This window comes from Eurypyga helias, unplaced genomic scaffold, assembly GCF_000690775.1.
Source record: "Eurypyga helias isolate BGI_N326 unplaced genomic scaffold, ASM69077v1 scaffold19383, whole genome shotgun sequence".
NCBI lineage: Eukaryota > Metazoa > Chordata > Aves > Eurypygiformes > Eurypygidae > Eurypyga > Eurypyga helias.
In genome coordinates, this window is record NW_010240755.1 from 1634 (window position 1) to 1997 (window position 364).

At 65.1% G+C, this 364-nt stretch overlaps 1 protein-coding gene across 1 annotated transcript in view; it reads right to left on the reverse strand.

Moving 5' to 3' along the window:
* Positions 1 to 364, reverse strand: part of NEIL1 (nei endonuclease VIII-like 1 (E. coli)) — a gene marked incomplete at both ends in the record, with an annotated part of 2985 nt that overhangs the window by 1594 nt on the left and 1027 nt on the right. The gene's annotated exons all lie outside the window — the stretch shown is intronic.

A 364-nucleotide genomic window follows, 5' to 3' on the forward strand; every position in this document is an offset into this window, starting at 1 on the left:
TGGGGGGCCGAGCTCCCCCCCCCCCCCCCCCAGCCAGCGCCGAGCTCAGCCCATCGTGGGCTTCACGCTGCGCATTCGCACCCTCCCCGCAGCTACCGGCGCGGAAGTGGGCTCGCGCAAGCAACACCAGCGGTGTGTAAAAACAGCCCTCAAGTCACGTTCTGTTTTCAGCCTCCTTTAAAACAGCCACCTACGCTCCCCTGAGGCCCCAGATCAGCCGCGGGCTATACTAGAGCCTCCCCCAGAGATTTTAAGCTTGCAAGGCGTTTGTTTCCTCGCCCCTTCCACGTCACCCACCCCAAACATCCCCACGGGCTCCCTGAACAGCAGAAGGCGGGTGCCGCCGAGCACCGGTGCGGCACGC